Source organism: Schistocerca nitens, chromosome 7, assembly GCF_023898315.1.
Source record: "Schistocerca nitens isolate TAMUIC-IGC-003100 chromosome 7, iqSchNite1.1, whole genome shotgun sequence".
NCBI classification, from domain to species: Eukaryota; Metazoa; Arthropoda; class Insecta; order Orthoptera; family Acrididae; genus Schistocerca; species Schistocerca nitens.
This window is the reverse complement of record NC_064620.1, coordinates 30,151,500-30,175,811: the sequence shown is the minus strand read 5'-3', so window position 1 is coordinate 30,175,811 and position 24,312 is coordinate 30,151,500.

Sequence of the window (24,312 nt, the reverse complement as noted above, 5' to 3'; positions counted from 1 at the left end):
TGGTGCTCCTGTGGCGGTGGAGTCGACCGCGGAAAACAGGCAGCGAAGAAATAATCAATAAAATTTTAGAAAGCATTCTATCAATGGAGCGGAAACAGTGATAGGTATAAAGTGTTAAAATTTAGTAAAACAGTCTCGATCGCAACCGCCGGTTTCGGTCTATAATTTAGACCATCTTCAGGCCTTAAGAAATGGTCATAGCAATATCCGTAAGAGCACGAACGTCGACTGACATTCTAACGCAACTAGTAAGTAGGCTGTTTAAGTTTTTATGTTGGTAACGCCACGTAGCGCTCTGTATGAAAATCACTGACTGTGATGTGTGCAGTCTGTGGCTGGTGGGCATTGTTGGAATATTCGCTATTGTAGTGTTGGGCAGTTGGCTGTGAACAGCGCGTAGCATTGCGCAGTTGTAGGAGAGCTGCCAGCAGTGGTGGATGGGGGAGAGAGATGGCAGAATTTTGAGAGCAGGCGATCTGGACGTGTGTCCATCAGAGACAGTAAATTTGTAAGGCTGGATGTCATGAACTATATATATATATATATATATATATATATATATATATATATATATATAAAATTACTTTTGAACCCTATTAAGGTAAATACATTGTTTGTTCTCTATCAAAATCTTTCGTTTGCTAACTATGCCTATCAGTAGTTAGTGCCTTCAGTAGTTAGAATCTTTTATTTAGCTGGCAGTATTGGCGCCCATTGCAGTAGTTCGAGTAACGAAGATTTTTGTGAGGTTAAGTGATTCATGAAAGGTATAGGTTATTGTTAGTCATGGCCATTCTTTTGCGCTAAAAATATTGTGTGTCAGTTTAGTGATGATCAGTATAAGTAAAGAGAGAAATGCCTGAGCACGCTCAGTTTTGCTCAGCTGCTTAAAAATCAAATAACGTAAGAGGTTTACCAGCACAGTCATTCATAAATTTTTTTCTAAGCGGACGTTACAAACTCTGCGGGCTACCAAAACTTTTCTTTGCAATTTTACTTTTCGATGTATTTTCCTATGAATCAAAGTTTGTAAATAAGCGCAATAATATTTGTATGTTGAAATGAAATGTTTCCTCTTTGTGAAGTTAAATCAATATTAGTTGAGGGTTAGTTTAAACAGACGCGCTAGCTTAGTCAGGGCGATACGATATTGTCAGAGGGTATAGTGAACAGGCAGATGCATTCAGTACAGTGCCAACGTAGGAGAGTGATCACAGTCCAGTCAAGTCGCGTAGCGCCTCTGTTGTTGAGAAATGGTCGTAACGCAGTCGTGCTAAAGCATTAAATGGCTCAGCTAATAATTTGATGAGGACGGGCAAGGTATATGACATTTAATGGGCACAGCGTAATTACTGCAAGAGGATGCAAATCAATGTGAAGAGTATTGTGAGTCTGTGTCATGCATACATACATACATACACTAATCCTTGTTCAATAGATCATGAATACGACATTTCGTAATGATGTGGAACATGTCACTTTAACATAAGTTTTCTTTACACAAAATAATTAATTAATCTTACAATTTTTTATGTCTTATTTTATTTTTCTTACTTTTAATTTTTTTACCGTTACTACTTCAAATCTAACAATTAATCTATTGAGCAGAAGGATTTGTGATTCAGAAAATCTTTTAATTGGCTTTTAACTGTTGGTTAACTATCTGTCAGACTTTTAATACTATTTAGCAAATGACCAAAATTTTTGTGGCAGCATAATTCACCGTGCCAAATTGTGATTTAATCCAGAATAGTGAAGACCATCCTTTCTTCTAGAGCTGTAGCTATGCGCTGTGCTGTTATTTTTTAACTGGGATGGGTTATTAATGACAAATTTTATAAGTGAATATATGTAGTGCCAAGGTACTGTAAATATTCCGAGTTCCTTAAATAAATGTCTTCAAGGATATCTTTGGTGGGCTCCACCTATTATTCTCATTACACACTTTTGTGCAGTTAATACTTTCTCTCTTAATGACGAATTGCCCCAGTATATGATGCCATATGAAAGCAATAAATGAAAATAGGCATAGTAGGCTAATTTACTGATATGTTTATCACCACAATTTGCAAATAACAATAATAGCATAAGTAGATCATCGATGTGTTTCTTCCAATTCAATTTCTCATCAATACACACACCCAGAAATTTTTGAGTATTCTATCTTAGCAACAGACTTCTGTTCATAGTCTATATTTATCAATAATGTTATGCCACTTACTGTAGAGATTTGTATAAACTATATTTTCTCAACATTTGGTGAGAGTCCATTTGCAGAGGACAACTTAATAATTTTCTGAAAGACATTATTTACAATTTCCCTAGCTCATTCTTGCTCGTTTGGTGTGATCACTATACTTGTATAATCACCGAAAAGAACTAGCTTTCCACCTTCATGAATATAGAGTGGTAATTGGTTAATATATATTAAAAGGAATAAGGGACCCAATACTGAACCCTGTGGGACACCATTCTTGATACCTCCCCAGTTAGAGGATTCTGCTGATTTATGTAGACTATCTTTACTGTTAATTTCAACCTTCTGCATTCTTCCAGTTAAGTATGAATTAAACCATTTATGCACTGTCTCACTCAAACCCTGCATTTAAGCTTACCGAGAAGAATTTCATGATTCACACAATCGAAAGCCTTTGAGAGATCACAAAATATCCCAATGGGTGATGTTCGGTTATTGAATGCATTTAATATTTAATCAGTGAAAACATATATAGCATTTTCTGTTGAAAAGCCATTCTAAAAACCAAATTGACATTTTGTTGGTACTTCATTTTTACAAATATGTGATGCTACTTTTAAATACATTACTTTTTCAAAAATTGTGGATAAGGATGTCACAAGTGAGACTGGACGACAGTTGTTAACATCAGACCTATCCCCTTTTTTCTGCAATAGTTTAACAATAGCATTATTAGTCTATCTGGGAAAATGCCCTGTTTCAGTGAGCTACTACATATGTGACTGAGAATCCTACTTATTTGTTCAGAACAAGCTTTTAGTACTCTGTTGGGAATGTCATTAACTCCATGTGAGCTGTTACTTTTGAATGAATTTATTATTTTCAAAATTTCAGTAGGAGAGGTGGGTTGAATTTCAGATTTATCAAATTGCATATGTACTGCCTCTTCCATATACTGCCTTGCATTTTCTATTGAACAGCTGGATCCTATTTTCTCTACAACACTTAAAAAAATGTTTATTAAATATGTTTTCTACTTTTATTTTTAACAAAATTTTCATTGAGTTTGATATAAATACAGCCTTCATGTGCTCTCAGTTGCCCTGTTTCCCTTTTAACAATATTCCAAATTGCTTTAATTTTATTATCAGAGGTGCTAATCTCAGTTATAATGCACATACTTCTGGATTTTTTAATAACTTTTCTTAATACAGCGCAGTAGTTTTTATAATGTTTCACTGTTTCAGAATCATTACTGCTCCTAGCTATAATATACATTTCCCTTTTCTGTTTACAAGTTATTTTTATCCCTTTAGTAGGCCATGGCTATTTATATGGTGTCATACAATTATATTTCACTGTTTTCTAAGGGAAACTGTTTTCAAATATACTCACAAAAGTGTAATGAAAAGGTTAAATTTTAAATTAGCATCATGCTCTCTGTACACCTCATCCCAGTCTAACTGTTTCAAGCTTTCCCTAAAATTTCGAATTGTTAAATCGTTAATTGAATGCACTATTTTGGAGGACTGTTTTGCATTATTGTATGGAGCTATGTCTTATACTGTAACTTCTGTGCATCATGACCAGACAGACCATTCTTAACAGGAAACGTTTTTATTTGATTAAATTTATCTTGATCTATGGAAACATTATCTATTAGTGCGCTGCTTTCCTGTATTACCCAAGTAGAAAAACCAATAACTGATGTCAAATTGAAAGAACCAAGTAATACTTTAAGGTGAAGCTTTCTATTGGACTCTTTCAGAAAATCTACATTGAAATCTCCTCAAACGATAATTTGCTTTCCTCTGTCTGACAGATAGCACAACAAAGAATCCAAGTTTTTCAAAAATAGTTGAAAATTTCCCATTGGGGACCTTTGCACAGCTACAATTATAAAAGTGCCATTATTTAGATTAAGGTCACATGCACATGCTTCTATATGTTGCTCTAAGCAAAAGTTTTTAGTTTTCAAATTTTTCGCACTATGACAAATTTTAACGTATGTGGCAACTCTTCCTCTCTCCATAGTGTCTCTTCTTACATGTGCTGAAACCTTATGTCCACCTACATTTATCATTTCCATACCTGTGACTATATGATGTTCTGACAGGCGTAGTACATCTGTTCCACTCTTAGTTTCTAAATCTCCTAAACAAACCTGAAGCTCATCTACTTTGTCTTTTTACGACCTGATATTCTGATGCAATTACTAACATTATTTTTCATTGTGCTTTTATGTGAATCTTGTGAATCTTGTAACATTATTTTTCATTGTACTGTTACTAGAATTTTGTGATATTTTAAAATGTCTAGTACCTGCCTATCTGAACTTCTCATTAAGCTTAATTTCAATCAATGTTGAGTGATTGGACACTGGTCTTAGCCTAAAAATGCACTCCTGTGAGTTTCAGTGCCCCCTTCAATATTTTCCTGTCATCCCAGCCAGTTTACCCTTCCCTTTCTTATTGAGATGCAGGTCATGTCTTGTGACATCCCACCTACCAATAACATCAACAGGAACCAAACCAATGCCTGACAAAGTAGCTGCCCGAGGCAACTGATTCGGCTCCATATTGACCCCCTGACAGAGCTGTGCAGTTGGGCCGATCATACCACATGAAAGCAGGAATCAAGCCACCATTTGCATTGTTCGTTGCAGATGGTATTTTTACCAGGTCACACTCAATATTGTAGCCCTGAGCCCTATCAACACTGTTTCCCGCTGCATCCACTACCACAACACGATCCTGCTTTGTACAACCATTGCACAATGATCCTACATCCTCTTCACTTGGCTAAGATATGCACTGGGCTTGAAAATACTTGTGAGCTGGTACCTGTCAACTAAGTATTCCTGCAACAGCTCTAGCTGAAGTAGGATCCAACTATTTACTTGGTCGTACTTGTATATGGCTAGCCAGCAATGTAGTTCATTTTGTGTTTAAATGATACCAAGTTATAAGTGTTAACTTCAAATTTTGCCTAAGACAAAATACCTGAGTAGGATCTATCCTATCCATTGTTAATGATCCGAAACGGTCCTGATGACTGAGAAACTGCTGCAGTGTTTTATGAAAGAAATAATGGTAATTAAAATTTCAGTGATTTGCAAGGCTACAATTAACAGGAGTTCTCCAGTCTTGTGAACAGTAATTTGGAAGACAGCATTCAACAGAGCAGTATTCACTGAAAGATGTTTTTTGTGAATTTTTCATGGACAAAGAAATATTCAGTTTTACACAGTTCCAATTAGTGAGAAATGTTTGTTAACTTCTTGAGCAAAGAATAGTAGTAACTGCACAAAATGATTAACAGTAATTGCTAATGGATAGCAATAAAAGTTGAAATTGCATGAAATCAATGTCATTAAAATCATATCACGAAGTATACCATGCTCTTGGAAAAGAAATTTTGACTTTGTAAATCATTTAATTGCAACTCATAAGAAAGTGATTACTGAAAAACGCTATATCGTTACGATAATTTTCAAACTAAATGATAGCCTTCAGTAATGAATAAACAGAAATAAAGTTTTGAGTATAATTAAAGACGGTAAGCACTGCAGTGACGTCATGAAATTTTCACATTTGCGTAACTGTTTACTACTGATGAGATTCTGTTGTTCTTTGATTATTACTAATTGATTTCCACAAGTTGCTACTTGATTGAAAGGTGTTTCTTCTCTTTGACACACACTGTTGAAACTACGCCAGGGAAATATTAATAAGTTTTGTCCTCTTTTTGATTTACGACGAAACCAATCATTCTTAAGTAACTTTATCAGTAGTAATAGACAGTAATTATAGAGACAGTATTTTTGGACACTTAGTGAGCTGGCGAACGTTAATTTTCATTGATTTATAATTAAATTTATAACATTTTCCAAACTTAACTAATCACTACAATTCCATTCAGACAAATTTTACGTTCATTTCCTTTAACCGAGATTTCCTCTCTTGTCATCACCGCTGCGATGCAAATACTAAGCATTGGTGAATCGACTAAAACTGTACCTACCATTCACAGATTTCAGTTATTCTTCGGAACAGATGCTTTTCTCGCACAACAGGGAACTTTAGATACTCAGCTCATTTACGTTCTAATTAGATATATGGTGAGCCTGAAGATGGTGTAAACTATAGACCGAAACCGGCTGTCAACCAGAATAAGTATCTGTTGCGATCGAGATTGTTTTACTGAATTTTAAGTAAATAATAAATACAGATAAGCTGCTGACGGTATTGTTAGTTGGGTTACATACATTAATTTTATCAGCTACTGTTCCACTATCCATCTGAAGATGGATGAACGAAAACCAAGTAATCGTAAGTTCTCCTGCTATCCTGGCATTCAGGACCGTTCCGCGAAACTGTTCCCCTCTGCCGCGGCAACATATCGTTTGTCGCAGAACCTCCCATCCAACGGTCCTCCCTAGACATAAGTTGCCTTTCTTTACGCTTTTGATAAGACATTTGAAAACAATTGTAAATGTAGTGCTCGTGGATGTGGTTGGTTTTTGCTTTTAAAATGAGTAATACAAAGATATTCCACTGTAAGATAAATAAATTTCTAAATTTTATGTCTTTGCTAACTATTAAAAGACGAAAAATTCATTTCCATTTAAGGTAATTTATGAGATATTTAAAGCTTTACTAAAAAAGTTATCATATAACGGGCAATCAAAAAGACTCCATTCGAGAACGTTGCTGCAGCGTATATGCGACTTAGAGGACTCCGACTGGTATGTAAGCACCGACATGTAGGCCAGGAATTAGCACGGTATTCGTGTCCTTCTGACGCGCACGTGGTGTATGCGCAAACATGAACTGTGGCACCGTTTTTACCAAATGCATCCAAACAGGACCAACATGCTGCTATTCTATTCTAGGGTGCCGAAGGAAAAACACCGGTAAACATCCACTGGAGGGTAAAGAATGTGTATGGGATAGAATGTCTGCCAGAAATCACAGTTTTGGAATGGTGCACGACACGTCACATGACTCTGGTCGATCTGGGAGTTACACAGAAGTCATGCCAACTCAAGCGGCCGCAATATAGTTTTGATCTCTCCCCATGAGATTATCACGCCTTCGGTTCCTTAATAATGGCCTTGAGGGATCGATGATTCGATGGTTCCTGTCGGACGAGGATGTGCAGCTGGCAATTGCGGACTTATTCACACAGCAGGACATCGAGTTTTACAAAACGGGTATATTCAACTTGGCAGTTCGGTGGGAAGATTGCTTCAATGCTTAGACCGATTTTTCCTTATTGACATATCGATTAAGGACAATTCGGCCTTCGAAAGGCAGTCTTTTGAACGGATATATAATTCACACAATTAGAAAAGATGCACACAATTATAGCTTTCGGCCATTAAGGCCTTTGTCAGCAGTAGACACACATACACACACGCACACTCACGCAAACGCAACTTGCACACACGTCTGACTATTGCTACTCAGCATCTCCGCTATAAGGTGAGTAGCAACTTTCCTTCTCTCGTATTGTTCCATTCCATCCACATATGTGTGTGTGTGTGTGTATGTGTGTGTGTGTGTGTGTGTGTGTGTGTGTGTGTGTGTGTGTGTGTATGTGTATGTGTGTTCAAAAGAGAGAGAGAGAGAGAGAGAGAGAGAGAGAGAGAGAGTGCATCACAATTAATAGCGAAAACTGACATTGTCAAAGTACACGATAGGAGTAGCAAAATATTTACAGTAAACATGGTTCGGCGAACAAGCTTTTAGCTATATAATATCGAATATACGGTTACGATCTACTACTTTAATATGAAACATTATCCAAGTTGGGACAAATCTATTTGGAATGTAAACTTCTGATTACCCTCATCTAATTGGCTTCAAATTACAGCCATGACCTACTTTACCTTGCACTACGTTGGGGAACACGCGTAATATACACTGATGGGTCACAGGAACAGTTTTGCTGCTCTATAAGAAGACATAAAGATTGTAGCTAAATTCTCTTTACAGACGTTGACGACTTGTAGTGGGAACGAAGATGGCTAAGTTTAGCATAGGAATACAGGTTCAGAAACGTATCTTTTTCGCGCTACACGGAAAATACCAAAACACACATTCAAATCTCCCGCATTTTCGGTGCCACTGCCAAGGGTATTACGTCCCATGCCCACTACGGGTTTGTTTAAATGAAATGCAGTTGAGTGTGTGATCTGCGTAGACAGGTTTGTACCTACCGTTGAGCTTGTGATCTTTCTTCATCCCGTATTACTGTACAGTAGCAATCATTCACTATAGTACAGAATGCAAGCTGTAGGCACATTTAGTTTTTAGTATTTTGCTGTTGACCATAGTAATCTACAAGTCTGCGAAATACGCCGACATGATATTGTTAAGGTGAAGCTCGGTGCAATGGGGTTCTGCTCGTCAGTATAACACGGAGCGTTTTCCACACCGCCTGACATCTTCGAAATTCCTCTTTGCTTGTACCAGATGGCCTCGGACGTTTGTTCAAAACATTACTGAACATTCGTAATATCGCGCCAGTGGTGCGGTAGTGCGAAATGCGGTTGGCATCCCTGCACACACCTGTGTTTAATGTGTAACTGCCGGAAGTTTCATTGTTGAATGTCTGTTAGTTACTGTTCAGTGATGTATTGAGTAGAACATTGTGTCACACAGTTTGCGAATTTCGAGATGGTAGAGTTATAAGAGCAACGCGTCTGCATTAAATTTTGCGTGAAACTCAAGAGAACCTTTACTGAGACACTCCAAACGATGCAAGAAGCCTAAGGTGGTGAGTGCTTAAGGCGTAGTCGGTGTTACCAGTGGTTCATGCGGCTTAAAAATGATCGGACGGAGTTAAAGACGACCCTCGTTCAGGACGCCTTTCAACATCTACAGATGACGCTCGTGTCAATAACGTCAACGAAATTGTGCTTGCGAATCGAAGGCTTATTAAGACTGACTGTGCGAGAGATTGCACAAGAATGCAACATTTCAGTTGGATCATGTCATGAAATGCTGACACTGCGTCTTGGAATGCATCGTGTTGCCGCCACGCTCGTCTCACGGCTCGTGAGTCAAGACTAGAAAGACCTTCACCTCGCAATCTGTTAAGAGCTTTCGCTTCGCGCAAATGAGAACGAGATGTCATCATAACTGGTGACGAGACGTGAGCCTACAGTTATGATGTTCACACTACGGTTCAGTTTTCATAATGGGTCGGAAAAGTTTCTCCAAGACACAAAAAAAAAAAAAAAAAAAAAAAAAAGAAAAGAAAAGAAAAAAAATGCTGGTCAGGTCATGTTAAATGTCAACACCATCCGATAGTTTTCATTGACTTTCACGAATTTACCACAGGGGGAAACTGTTAATCGATGTAATCGATGGTATTATTGGGACATGTTGCGACGCCTGTGAGAAAATGTGAAACGGAAACGACCTAAAATGTGGTGAGACAATTCATGGCTCTTGCTTCACGATAACGCACCCGCACATTCATCTCTGTTGGCAAAACACTCTGCTGCCTTATTATCCTCAACTGTTTCCAGACCTGGCTTCTGTGGACCCATTTTTTATTTCCAGCGCTGTAAACACCGTTGAAAGGATTAAGATTTGCAACGATAGACCAGATAAACGAAAGTTTTCTTCGCGCTTTCCAGCAAGAGGCGTACCAAGACTGCTTCCGAAAGTGGAAACGTCGCTGGAAGTGGTGTATCAATTGTACAGAGGAGTACTTCTAAGGAGACCACACACAGTAAGCGAAAGGAAAGCGTAGATAATTCTGGTGGACAAAGTTCCGGAATTTTCTGAACAGATCTCGTACACCACCAGGAGAGCCGACAGTGGTGTTTCATGGCGGCGCACACCTCAGTTTGAACTGTCTGTACTCTCTGCAGTGGAAGAGCGCCCGACGACGAGTACCAGAAATACATCAGGTACACGGAATGTGGATCACCAAACCGCCTGGCGTCTTCTGCCTGAGCAGCAGCTGCACTCGTACCTCCATCCCCAGAAGGTACAGGCAGTTCAACCACAGAATTCTACGTTAGGAATCCCCTTCTGCAGGTGGTTCCTGCACTTTTGTTTGGACAAGCCCGACTTCACAGATGAAGTATACACTCCTGGAAATTGAAATAAGAACACCGTGAATTCATTGTCCCAGGAAGGGGAAACTTTATTGACACATTCTTGGGGTCAGATACATCACATGACCACACTGACAGAACCACAGGCACATAGACACAGGCAACAGAGCATGCACAATGTCAGCACTATTACAGTGTATATCCACCTTTCGCAGCAATGCAGACTGCTATTCTCCCATGGAGACGATCGTAGAGATGCTGGATGTAGTCCTGTGGAACGGCTTGTCATGCCATTTCCACCTGGCGCCTCAGTTGGACTAGCGTTCGTGCTGGACGTGCAGACCGCGTGAGACGACGCTTCATCCAGTCCCAAACATGCTCAATGGGGGACAGATCCGGAGATCTTGCTGGCCAGGGTAGTTGACTTACACCTTCTAGAGCACGTTGGGTGGCACGGGATACATGCGGACGTGCATTGTCCTGTTGGAACAGCAAGTTCCCTTGCCGGTCTAGGAATGGTAGAACGATGGGTTCGATGACGGTTTGGATGTACCGTGCACTATTCAGTGTCCCCTCGACGATCACCAGTGGTGTACGGCCAGTGTAGGAGATCGCTCCCCACACCATGATGCCGGGTGTTGGCCCTGTGTGCCTCGGTCGTATGCAGTCCTGATTGTGGCGCTCACCTGCACGGCGCCAAACACGCATACGACCATCATTGGCACCAAGGCAGAAGCGACTCTCATCGCTGAAGACGACACGTCTCCATTCGTCCCTCCATTCACGCCTGTCGCGACACCACTGGAGGCGGGCTGCACGATGTTGGGGCGTGAGCGGAAGACGGCCTAACGGTGTGCGGGACCATAGCCCAGCTTCATGGAGACGGTTGCGAATGGTCCTCGCCGATACCCCAGGAGCAACAGTGTCCCTAATTTGCTGGGAAGTGGCGGTGCGGTCCCCTACGGCACTGTGTAGGATCCTACGGTCTTGGCGTGCATCCGTGCGTCGCTGCGGTCCGGTCCCAGGTCGACGGGCACGTGCACCTTCCGCCGACCACTGGCGACAACATCGATGTACTGTGGAGACCTCACGCCCCACGTGTTGAGCAATTCGGCGGTACGTCCACCCGGCCTCCCGCATGCCCACTATACGCCCTCGCTCAAAGTCCGTCAACTGTACATACGGTTCACGTCCACGCTGTCGCGGCATGCTACCAGTGTTAAAGACTGCGATGGAGCTCCGTATGCCACGGCAAACTGGCTGACACTGACGGCGGCGGTGCACAAATGCTGCGGAGCTAGCGCCATTCGACGGCCAACACCGCGGTTCCTGGTGTGTCCGCTGTGCCGTGCGTGTGACCATTGCTTGTACAGCCCTCTCGCAGTGTCCGGAGCAAGTATGGTGGGTCTGACACACCGGTGTCAATGTGTTCTTTTTTCCATTTCCAGGAGTGTAGTTCACCAGGGAAGGTGATGTTAGTTCCCACAGGTAACATGTGTGGGCTGATGAACATGCGCCTGCTGCACGTCCCCACGGGTTTCAGGAACAGCACACTCTGAACCCCTGGGTCGAGTTCCAGTATGGGCATGCGAATGGGCCATACCTTCTTCCACAACGTCTCACGGATGCCGCGTACTTGTGATTCGTTGACGGCATACTGCACGTGCACTTGGAAGATGTACCACTGCATGCGCCTCAAAAGATGTGGTCCCAGCACGATGGCACACCACCTCGTTTCTCACGTGCGATCCTGGATCATCTAGACCAACAATTTGAGCAACAATGGATAGGTAGTGGTGTCGCTGTTGCTTGGCCTGTCCAGTCTCCCGACTTGAACCAGCTAGATTACCACTTGTGGCTGACATGAAATCCTCTATCTACGAGACTTCTGCGGCATCCGAGGAAGACATACTAGTGCGGCTGATGTTTGCGGTGAGTGCTGAAACACAGGGATCGGTGGACCCAGACAACAAGAAGCATGAGTTAGAGAGAACGTGTGTTGTGGTAGTTTCCGTGTTGAGTCCAATTAGATGGCAATTTAGTCGAAAAATTTATATTTACAATACATTTGTACTGTGTAGGACAATATTTCCTTTCGAAGTCAGTGGCAACTCGTAACCCACACATTCGTAATTATTTTCCTTTGATTCAGTTACTGTAATTTCTGTTGTTGTGTTTAAAAATTTTTCTTTGTATTGTCACAGCTTCTTCACTTGTTTGCTTAATTTTGTTAGTGTAAGTGTATCTCATCTGTTTGTAATTTGGTACCTATTAATGACAAGACTATATTATTCAGTCACACCTTTGTAGCTGTGCCAGAAGTTTAGTAGTCAATTTATTTTCTTCTATGAACAACTGTTGTAACTTGTATATAGTTCATTAGTTAATGAGTCACCTACTTTATCTTAGTTAAGTAATGTTGCATCGCATTTACATTGAAACAATCTATCTTGTGTTATTCCTACACCTAATGTTAACATTTTTCATCTCTGGAAATGGAGGTATTCTGTAGAAGCACTAGTTTAAAATCTTTCATTCGACAAAATTTCGCTGCATCACATACTTATCTTTCTACTTGATGATGGCGTAACAGACGAAAACCGGTTTGTGAAGTAAATAATAAATACTGCAAAATATTACACCATTGTTGTTCGTGTTTTCATTCATAATCTATGAAAGACTGTTGAAAAGTAGGTGGACTGGTAATAAATGAGCAGGTTCTTCGCAGAAACTGCGAGTAGACGAATATATAGGAAACATTGTCAAGAAGAAGGGACAGCGTTATGGGACATGTGTCAAGATATCAATGAACAACTTACATTGTACTAGAGGGAAGCCTAGAAGGGAAAAACTGTAGGGAAAACACAGATTGGAAGACATGCAGCAAATAACTGGGTGAAAGTGCTAGTCTGAAATGAAGAGGTTGGCACAAGAGAGAAAGTCCGCATCAAACCGGTCAGATGACTAACGACCCCCAAAACATTTATAATGCCAAAATAAATAAACATTTGAAACCATATGACTTAATTTTGAATTTGTTATTGCCTTATTTTTGGAACTTACTAACTACACTGTGTATACAGGCGTCCAGCAGATAATGGGACAGTTTGTTAACAGCTGGGAGATGGTTTCCACTACATGCTGTGAACTACTATGGCTATTTTGTTGCTACCTGCCTTTCATTCATCTGTTTTCTGACACTTTAACGCTGTCATCCATGAATAAAAATGGTTCAAATAGCTCGGAGCACTATGGGACTGAACATCTGCGGTCATCAGTCTCCTAGACTTAGAACTACTTAATCCTAACTAACCTAAGGGCATCACACACATCCATGCCCGAGGCAGGATTCGAACCTACGACCGTAGCAGCAGAGCGGTTCCGGACTGAAGCACCTAGAACTGCTCGGCCACAGCGGGCGGCTCATCGCTATAACATTCCATCGCAAGTATATCGTGTTACTGTACCTAACATTGTCTAGTGTAAAGGCTATAAATGAAATTCATCTAAAATTTTGTATTTGTGGGGATCCACAGCCTCTAGATACTTAATAAACGTAAAAATGGTCCGTTTCAGAACTTCAGCATACGACCTTAATGGTGTCACTGTAGTGTGGATCCTTTCGTAAAATGACGGAATATGGCTACTTTTTACTAGTAATTAAGAGGGTTTTGAAAATTACAAAAAATAAACTTGTCAGAAATGTGCTTGACAATGGCGCTTAGTCGAATTTAACTAATCACAAGATTAAGTAAACATTACATTAGAGCCTACTACGGATCATATTTACCTTTATTAAATTCAACTAAAATACCACATCGTTCACTGGCCCCAGGTGTTCATCCGTCCGGCAATCTGAACTGCCGCGTTTATGGAGTGCGGTGCCGTCTCTGTGGTGTCGCTCTCGCGCAGTACGTTTACGTGTTGTCACGTGGTGGGATGTGCAAGTCCTACAGCACAGCGACGTGTTGTAGCTGGGATTCACAGTCATAATTTCTGTTTTTGAAGAACATCATCTTTACGCCGGTGACTGTTATAAGTTTTTATTACTCTGTTGTAATTTCGGCGTTAAGCCATTATCAAGTGCTGATATTATGGCTGTAAGCCATGTCAACGTAATGTAAGCTGACACATTTGTATGTCTTTTTTTTTTCCTTTATTGGTTTTCGATTCCCCCTCCCCACCACCTTGGGAGGGGCAAGCTGACAGCAGCTTAATATGCTGCTCTACAGCCGAGAGAAAAGTTATACAAACATTGGTGAGAGAACAAACAATATAAAAGGCGATAAAACGAAGACTTTGTTAATAACAGTAAAATGGCAGAAAGCTGCAGAACTTAAATAACAAAAACACGGCGTTGACGATGCGGATGAAGACGAACAGGAAGGAGACTTGCACAATTAAAATCACGGAGACAGTCTGGTTTCTGTTGGCACGAGATATAAACACAACTAGCGACAGTATGGTGGCTGTTCGCAACACTGAGAGGGGACGCACAACACTGAATACTCACTTAAAACAGCACTGTAGAGGCGACACGGCGGTAGATTGGGGGGGGGGGGAGGGGGGGACACCCAGACCGATGAAGGGGAAAAAGTGGGGGGAGAGGAGGAAACGAATAAAACGGAGTGTTACGTCTGCCACAGACGGCCCCTGCCAGGCAGACTATACTCAAGACACCCCTGTGTACCATAGAACATACACAAGCATTTGCAGGCGCAACCTAGAGGAAAGCAATTCTTCGAAACAAACAGAACTTGCTAGAGACTAATGCGAACCTTTTTCTGCAGAGGTCGCCTCACAGACACAGGGAAAGTTGGAGTACTCCGCCGACCTCCGCCGGCTTTATAAGGCCAGCGCAGCAGCAGTACAGCCAGTTCCTCGCTGAGGTAGGACCATCTCCGACGGACCTGACCGACGCCCTTGATTGGTGGTCGTCTATTAGTTATTTGTTTTTGTGTGTATATTGTGATTGTTCGAGAAGTGTAGATCAGTTTAAATAAATGAGATTATACTGAGTGTTCTACAATGCTGACAAGGGAACCTCCCCATCGCACCCCCCTCAGATTTAGTTATAAGTTGGCACAGGGATAGGCCATGAAAAACTGAACACAGATCAATCGAGAAAACACGAAGAAGTTGTATGGAACTATGAAAAAAATAAGCAAAATATACAAACTGAGTAGTCCGTGTCCAGGATAAGCCACATCAAGGTACACGTACACTGATGAGCTCCGTGGTCCCGTGGTTACCGCGAGCAGCTACGGAACGGTAAGTCCCTGGTTCAATCCTCCCTCGAGTGAAAAGTTTTAATTTTTTATTTTCAGACAATTATCAAAGTTCATGCACTCAGACATGATCAACTTCGCTCTCCAAAATTCCAGGACATGTTCAGATTTGCTTGGACACATGAAGGATTTGACGGTGTACACACGGAAAAACTTGATAACGTTAAAAACGTGTTTTGACAGAGCACAGGGAAAACTGTGCGACTGTGAAACTTGCATTCATTTGTTGCAGTTTATGTGACAAACTCTTATGTCTTCATCACTTTTTTGGGAGTGATTATCACATCCACAAGAAAACCTAAATCGGGCAAGGTAGAAGAATCTTTTTACCCATTCGCCAAGTGTGCAAGTTAGGTGGGTCGACAACATATTCCTGTAATGTGAAGCACATGCCGTCACCAGTGTCGTATAGAATATTTCAGACGTGTTTTCCTGTGGAGGAATCGGTTGACCTATGAATTTGCGATCAAATGTTTTCGGTTCCTATTGGAGAGGCACGTCCTTTCGTATACTAATCGCACGGTTTTGCGGTGCGGTCGCAAAACACAGACACTAAACTTATTACAGTGAACAGAGACGTCAATGAATGAACGGTCAGATCGTAACTTTGTGAAAATAAAGTAAGTAAGATTTTTACTCGAGGGAGGACTCGAACCAAGGACCTCTCGTTCCGCAGTTACTCATTCTAACCACGGGACCACGGCGCTCCTCAGCTTACACAGTCCTTGATGTTGCATATCTTACACTTGGACTACTCAGTTTGTATAATTTGCTTATTTTTTCATAGTTACACACAACTTCTTCCTGTTTTCTCGATTGATCTGTGTTCAGTTTTTCAAGGCCTATCCACTGTGTCAATTTATAACTAAATCTGAGGGGGGTGCGATGGGGAGGTTCCCTTGTGAGTATTCTTCACGGGGGGAGCCGATGGAGTGAGGGGACATAGAAAAGAAAAGGGGGGGCTGGGCGGACGCGGGAAGGAATGGGAAAGGCAGTGGAGAGAGAGCAAAAGGACTCAGGAGGGGAGAGCAGCGAGGCAGAGAGAGGGTAGGCGGGGAAAAAACAGGATGGAAGGGAGGAGGGAAGAGAGAGCCGAGGAAATCTGTATGTAGTTGTCAATACTGTTGAATACACCTGTGACGTTGTTACACAGTGCGAGCACACGTATTCAAACACCGTAAAACATCATAATCTGTGGGTGCACATGTTCGTTATTAAGCCATCACTAGTCACAAATGCATTAGACCAGAGCTGCAGACTACTGTTTGCAGGCTACACAAACAGTAGTCTGCAGCTGTGGTCTAGTGCATTTGTGATTAGTGATGGCTTAATAACGAACATGTGCACTCACAGATTATGATGTTTTACGGTGTTTGAATACGTGAGCTCGCACTGTGTAACAACGTTGTACTGGTCCGTGACCTCCATAAAAACGACAAGCAAGCCAATTACCTCTGGGCGCGTCGCGACCACTCAACATACAATGCAGACGGGATATCGGTCACACAGATTCCACAAAACTCAGCACCTAACAAATCTATCTCTCAATTAGGCTCACGCAGGACTCACCCCAGGAAATTTTACGAACGAAACTGTTCCCTGACAAAATTCCGTGCACTCTCCCAAGACTTAGGTGTCAACTGAGTAGCCTCACTACACCACGCAGTGAAACGCTATAAGATCAGACCTGGTATACACCACTACCACCACTTGGTCGGTGAGAGGTCTATCCGGGAACTATCTAACCCTTTTCGTTGTACAATAGGAACCATTTAAAACGAACAGACACGCAACGCCACGCCAACTTTTAACAGTTAATGTTATAATCAACGATGCTGTCGATTCTTCGCAACAGCGGCCGGCTGCTGCGCGTCGCTGAGGCGGCATCTCTGGACGCAGCGAGGGCGATACGGTATATCGCTGCAGTTGCGCATGCTCGCCACCTGCTATTCCGTAGACGCTCTCATATCATCTAGAACACAATTTGATTTTGGTTTTACCACATCATACGCGTATACGAGGTGCATCAAATGATTACGTTTACAGACGTCTGTGACATGTGGTTCCTGCCAGAATCAGTAGCCAGACTAGCCGCCATTGTTGGAGATCACCGCTGCCACACGTCTCGGCATTGAGTCAAAGAGACGTCTGATGTGTTCCTGGGGTACAGCAGCCCAAGCAGCTTCCACACGTTGCCAAAGATCATCTGGTGTGGCAGCTGTGGATGTAATCTGGGTCACTCGTTGAGCAACCATGGACCACATGTTTTCTATCGGTGAAAGATCCGGAGAGCGAGCCGGCCAGGGAAGCAATTCAATCTGATTATTGACGAAGAACCTTTGGATAATGCGTGCCACGTGTGGTCGCGCATTATCCTGTTGAAATATGGCTGTGGCCGAGCCCTGAAGGTAAGGAAGGACAACTGGCTCCAGCACCTCGGATATGTAGCGCCGGCTATTTAAAGTACCGGCAATGCGTACAAGAGGGGTGCGAGAGTAATATCCAATACCGCCCCATACCATAATACCCGGTGCAAGACCAGTGTGACGGTGCATAATGCAGCTGTCCAGCATCCTCTCTCCACGGTGTCTCCACACTCGAATCCGACCATCGTGGTGCTGCAGACAGAACCGTGCCTCGTCAGTAAAGACAACGTCATTCCATTCTGCCGTCCACATCCGTCTGTCATCACACCATTGGCTACGGAGACGTCTGTGGTTCTGCGTCAATGGTAGACGAAGCAATGGACGTCTTGCGGACAGACCACTCTGCTGTAAACGGCGTCGAATGGTACGTGCAGACACTGGATGATGCGTTACAGACGCAATGTGCTGTGCTACGGTTCGGGATGTCACTGAGCGATCCGTCACTGCCATGCGCACAATTTGCCTATCAGCACGTGCAGTGGTGCACCGAGGTGAATGCGGTCGACCACGTCGGTCCGTCGTACCCTCCTGCATCCAACGGTCACATATCCGCATTACACTTGTTTGGTTTCGTCCAACACGACTAGCGATTTCTCTGTATGATAATCCACAATCCCGGTAAGCCACTATCCTTCCTCTGTCGAACTCGGATACTTGATCAAAAGATGTTCGCTGTTGTCTACGAGGCATAACTGATCGTGTTGTGAAACAACCACAAGGTAAACACACGTGCCGAACGTACACTCGTCGAAATCGCCAAGCCTTAAATGGCGCTATGAGGTGGCGCCACAGGCGCGCGTGATGTGCGTCTGCGCTGAAATTCTAATCAGTTGCGTATCTCATCGCTGCAAACCCATGGTGTGAATTTCACTTGATTCGGATGCTTCCTTCAGGGTGTTGCATTTACGGTGGCCAGCAGTGTATTTTGTTAATCTGGCTGCGAAGCATTCGCTTCTAAGTCGCGGCTTTAGTTCAGTCGGCTCTAGGGGGATGCTGATGCGACTTGCCTACGCTACTCCATTTGGTGAGCAGTGAGTTATTTAACCTACTTTGTCCACGTTTCAAGTCAATATTGGTTGCGTGTGGTGAAATTTGTTAAGAAATCTACGTGCAGAAGACTGTGCTGACCGTTAGTGTGGAGAGACTAGCCTGCAGGTGTCACTAAACTTTGGTTTACGACCTCAGTGCTGGCTGTTGCGAACGGCGTTAGTGGCCATGCTTGTTGTTGGCTTGGTTGCACACGATGAAGCTCCGGGATTGTGGTTCCTTATAGTAAGCTGCGAGTAACGTGGCCGCACTCAAGCGCGTTAAGTAAGCTGTGTAGTTCTAGGATGAGGTTATCGGTGAGTGTAAGATCTGTATAGTGAATAGGGCTAGTCCTTGATTGCTAATTAAGGATGATATATTGTCTTAGGATAGGCAGGTTACCACACGCTTAAGTTAAATTACTATTAATTTCAATGATATTGCCGAAAACATAGAGCTGTCTAGTAGATGAGCCGTGCATTATGACTTTTAGGACCAGACTAAGTATACTAATGGGCCATATTGATAAATGTAGTAGCTAGGCAATAGGTGGCTGGTGTAATCGATTCTCTGTTTATCTGTGTAGTCACGCATGTGTTGCGTCGTGGTGATGTCTTGTATATGCCTTTTTGGCCAATGCTGATCGGCAATACATTTATACGTTTTGCGATTTGCTGTTAATTCGGTATGCTAGTCAAGTTTCAGTGCCTAAGAAATTTAAATTAACAGACGTCACTTGGAGATCTTATTAATAGCGATTGAGTTCCTTTTTAAATTATCGAAATATTTTCAGACTTCGAGTTTATTTTTTTAGTAATAAATTTTTTTAGGAGTCCAAAAATTCAGTTTTATGTATCTCAACCAGTTCCGTATTTGTCGTAGTGAGTAGTTGTAAGTTCAAAGGGAGAATCGTTGCCACATAATCGACAGTTTGTAAATCACAGAGTCTTTGGTAAATGACTCCCAGTGCCAGAAGGTGAAGCAGTAGTTGTCTCGAAATCTTTCACAAAAAAACATGTATGGAAGCCGGCCTCGGTGGCCGAGCGGTTCTAGGCACTTCAGTCCGGAACCGCGCGATTGCTACGGTGGCAGGTTCGAATCCTGCCTCGGGCATGGATGTGTGTGATGTCCTTAGGTTAGTTAGGTATAAGTAGTTCTAAGTTCTAGGGGACTGATGACCTCAGATGTTAAGCCCGATAGTGCTCAGAGCCATTTTAACCATATATGGAATACTGCACTGGTACTTGGTACCTCCGAGGACGAAAGCTGAAAAACAAACTGAAACGCACAGTACCAATGTTCCACCTTAGTACGAGGGGCAATGTAATGCAAGACTTTTTTCTGAAAATTGGTTGGTTTTATTCAGATGTCCAATACGTCATATTATTTTTTGGCTACAAAACCCTGTTTCTCAACATAACTTCCGTTCAAGGAGGCGGCATTATGCCACCTTTCTGGGAGGGCCTGTGTGCCCCCATGGTAGCATTCTACTGGTCGACGTTGGAACCAAAGTATTTCTGCATCAATAACGTGCTCATCATCAACGTACTGTTTCCCACAGAGTGAATCCTTCATTAGGCCAAACAGACGAAGTCGTAAGTTGCGAGGACTGGGCTGTAGCGTGGGCGAGGAAGAACAGTCCAATGAAGTTTTGTGAGCTACTCTCGGGTGTGCATACTTGTAAGAGGGCTTGCGTTGTCATGGAGAAGGAGAAGTTGATTTGCATGTTTGGGGCGACGAACAAGCTAAAGTCTCTTCTTCGAGGGTAGCACAATACACTTTATAGCTGACCGTCGCACGATGGAGGAGGACATGAAACAGAATAACCTCTTGACAATGCCGGAAGACCGTCGCCATAGCCGGCCGCGGTGGTCTAGCGGTTCTAGGCGCGCAGTCCGGAACCGCGCGGCTGCTACGGTCGCAGGTTCGAATCCTGCCTCGGGCATGGATGTGTGTGATGTCCTTAGGTTAGTTAGGTTTAAGTAGTTCTAAGTTCTAGGGGACTGATGACCACAGATGTTAAGTCCCATAGTGCTCCGAGCCATTTTTTTGAACCGTCGCCATGACTTTACCGGCAGAGGGTGCGGCTTTGAACGTTTTCTTTCGAAAACAGGTGGCGTGACGCCACTCCACCCGATTGCCGTTTTGTTCCGCGTCGATGTGATGAATCCCTATTTCATCACCTGTGGCGTCCGCCCCCGGTAGCTGAGTGGTCAGCGCGACAGACTGTCAATCCTAAGGGCCCGGGTTCGATTCCCGGCTGAGTCGGAGATTTTCTCCGCTCAGGGACTGGGCGTTGTGTTGTCCTAATCATCATCATATCATCCCCATCGACGCGCAAGTCGCCGAAGTGGCGTCAAATCGAAAGACTTGCACCAGGCGACCGGTCTACCCGACGGGAGGCCCTCGTCACACGGCATTTCATTTCATCACCTGTGGCAAAGTTTGACAAAAAATTGCCACGTTCATGCCCGTCGCGCAACAGCAAATGGTTCAAATGGCTCTATGAGCACTATGCGACTTAACTTCTGAGGTCATCAGTCGCCTAGAACTTAGAACTAATTAAACCTAACTAACCCAAGGACATCACACACATCCATGCCCGAGGCAGGACTCGAACCCGCGGCCGCAGCGGTCGCTCGGTTCCAGACTGTAGCGCCCAGAACCGCACGGCCACTCCGGCCGGCGCGCAACAGCAGTTCCGCACAGATACTACTTCACTGCTGCTTACGGTAACAGTATTTGCATAGCTAGAAGCTCTCATTGGTGTGTGGAATGTGTGTTCCCTCTAGTCTGGCCGGCCGAAGTGGCCGTGCGGTTAAAGGCGCTGCAGTCTGGAGCCGCAAGACCGCAACGGTCGCAGGTTCGAATCCTGCCTCGGGCATGGATGTTTGTGATGTCCTTAGGTTGGTTAGGTTTAAGTAGTTTTAAGTTCTAGGGGACTAATGACCTCAGCAGTTGAGTCCCATAGTGCTCAGAGCCCTTTGAGCCCCTCTAGTCTCATGATGACCTAGATAGCAGAAATCCGGTTTGCAACAAACCAGAACATAAATATTTTTCTGGAACGTCAGTATTGTGCCTTTTAGCTTTTAAGATTAGAAATCGATTTTAGAACGAACTCTGCCTTATGGAAGAAAAATAGTGGAGAATAGCCTTTGTAAGGGAGACCAGGGTAACGGCGCCACCCCGCATAACGCGCCATCCCGGGTTTTGTTACAGACAGTTGACAGTGTGATTTCGCTTGCCAGTGCTGTGGCCTACCGCGGAACTAATACCTGTGGTCGCTGTCCGTGTTTGTTGACAGGTACTTAGCGTGAGAAAGGAGTTGTGCGTTTCGACGTTTGGATCATATTTTAGAGCTTATACACTCCTGGAAATTGAAATAAGAACACCGTGAATTCATTGTCCCAGGAAGGGGAAACTTTATTGACACATTCCTGGGGTCAGATACATCACATGATCACACTGACAGAACCACAGGCACATAGACACAGGCAACAGAGCATGCACAATGTCGGCACTAGTACAGTGTATATCCACCTTTCGCAGCAATGCAGGCTGCTATTCTCCCATGGAGACGATCGTAGAGATGCTGGATGTAGTCCTGTGGAACGGCTTGCCGTGCCATATCCACCTGGCGCCTCAGTTGGACCAGCGTTCGTGCTGGACGTGCAGACCGCGTGAGACGACGCTTCATCCAGTCCCAAACATGCTCAATGGGGGACAGATCCGGAGATGTTGCTGGCCAGGGTAGTTGACTTACACCTTCTAGAGCACGTTGGGTGGCACGGGATACATGCGGACGTGCATTGTCCTGTTGGAACAGCAAGCTCCCTTGCCGGTCTAGGAATGGTAGAACGATGGGTTCGATGACGGTTTGGATGTACCGTGCACTATTAAGTGTCCCCTCGAGGATCACCAGTGGTGTACGGCCAGTGTAGGAGATCGCTCCCCACACCATGATGCCGGGTGTTGGCCCTGTGTGCCTCGGTCGTATGCACTCCTGATTGTGGCGCTCACCTGCACGGCGCCAAACACGCATACGACCATCATTGGCACCAAGGCAGAAGCGACTCTCATCGCTGAAGACGACACGTCTCCATTCGTCCCCCCATTCACGCCTGTCGCGACACCACTTGAGGCGGGCTGCATGATGTTGGGGCGTGAGCGGAAGACGGCCTAACGGTGTGCGGGACCGTAGCCCAGCTTCATGGAGACGGTTGCAAATGGTCCTCGCCGATACCCCAGGAGCAACAGTGTCCCTAATTTGCTGGGAAGTGGCGGTGCAGTCCCCTACGGCACTGTGTAGGATCCTACGGTCTTGGCGTGCATCCGTGCGTCGCTGCGGTCCGGTCCCAGGTCGACGGGCACATGCACCTTCCGCCGACCACTGGCGACAACATCGATGTACTGTGGAGACCTCACGCCCCACGTGTTGAGCAATTCGGCGGTACGTCCACCCGGCCTCCCGCATGCCCACTATACGCCCTCGCTCAAAGTCCGTCAACTGCACATACGGTTCACGTCCACGCTGTCGCGGCATGCTACCAGTGTTAAAGACTGCGATGGAGCTCCGTATGCCACGGCAAACTGGCTGACACTGACGGCGGCGGTGCACAAATGCTGCGCAGCTAGCGCCATTCGACGGCCAACACCGCGGTTCCTGGTGTGTCCGTTGTGCCGTGCGTGTGATCATTGCTTGTACAGCCCTCTCGCAGTGTCCGGAGCAAGTATGGTGGGTCTGACACACCGGCGCCAATGTGTTCTTTTTTCCATTTCCAGGAGTGTATTTTGTTGAACTAAGTGCCTCTATAGGCTGCCTGTTCTTTTAAATAATCATGTTAACGTAATATTTAGTCATTTGGCCACTACTTCATATCTCTAACCCAAATGTTTTTCAAGCCCTTACGCATTGAATTGATATTGTTAGCCATAATGTGCAACTGCGGCAATGACGCCATGGTGACGTCAGGGAAGCATTATAACGACTTCAAATGGCTCTGAGCATTATGGGACTTAACTTCTGAGGTCATCAGTCCACTAGAACTTAGAACTACTTAAACCTGACTAACCTAAGGACATCACACACATCCATGCCCGAGGCAGGATTCGAACCTGCGACCGTAGCGGTCACGCGGTTCCAGACTGTAGCGCCTAGAACCGCTCGGCCACACCGGCCGGACAGTAACGTGACTCGAATTTGTTTTATTTGTTTAGGTGGTTCGGGCAGGTGAACGAAATGCAGATATAGACGTAAAGTTGTGCAGCAAGGTGCTTAATTGTGGTCCGTCAAATGAG